This window comes from Schistocerca cancellata, chromosome 1, assembly GCF_023864275.1.
Source record: "Schistocerca cancellata isolate TAMUIC-IGC-003103 chromosome 1, iqSchCanc2.1, whole genome shotgun sequence".
NCBI classification, from domain to species: domain Eukaryota; kingdom Metazoa; phylum Arthropoda; class Insecta; order Orthoptera; family Acrididae; genus Schistocerca; species Schistocerca cancellata.
Genome location: NC_064626.1, coordinates 310,553,468 through 310,554,225, shown reverse-complemented (window position 1 = coordinate 310,554,225; position 758 = coordinate 310,553,468). Strand labels below are relative to the sequence as shown.

At 50.5% G+C, this 758-nt stretch overlaps 1 pseudogene; it reads left to right on the top strand.

Annotated features, from left to right (window-relative positions):
- Positions 1–270: 270 nt before the first annotated feature.
- On the top strand, positions 271–387 carry LOC126098154 (5S ribosomal RNA; annotated as a pseudogene).
- The last annotated feature ends 371 nt before the right edge of the window (positions 388–758 follow it).

Genomic DNA, 758 nt, shown 5'->3' with positions numbered 1-758 from the left:
CATCAAATATTTGTGGGGCATAATCGAGAAATCAGTTCCTGCATAAAATTCTGCATCGGCTAGACTTTCGCAATTACAGACGGCTAAAGAGGCAAAACCGGTCAATGCAGTGGGCTTCCAACGACTTGTTGAGTCAGCGCTACGTCATATTGTTCCACTACGCCGCGCATGAGGAGGTCCGATACGATATTAGGAGGTATCCCATGATTTTACTCATTTTACTATATAACCTAATGTCACGCTTGATATACTTGCAGCGAACCTCTCACCGCCAACGGCCTTGCCGCAGTGGCAACTCCGGTTCCGTCAGATCACCGCAGTTAAGCGCTGTCGGGCTGGGCTAGCACTTGGATGGGTGACCATCCGGTCTGCCGAGTGCTGTTGGCAAGCGGGGTGCACTCAGCCCTTGTGAAGGAAACTGAGGAGCTACTTGATTGAGAAGTAGCGGCTCCGGTCTCGGAAACTGACATACGGACGGGAGAGCGGTGTGCTGACCACATGCCCATCCACATACACATCCAGTGACGCCTATGGGCTGAGTATGACACGGCGGCTGGTCGGTACCGTTGGGCCTTCATGGCCTGTCCCGGAGGAGTTAAGTTTTAGTTTAGTTTTAGAACCTCTCACTACCAATAGCAGAAAGTGCTACAGCCATTCGTGAATTTCGATGAGTAATGCCGTACACAATCTCCCATGTAGACAACAGACATAAGTAACTCTGCCAGGTTTCTGATTTGCTCAGTCCGTAGCCCATAAGT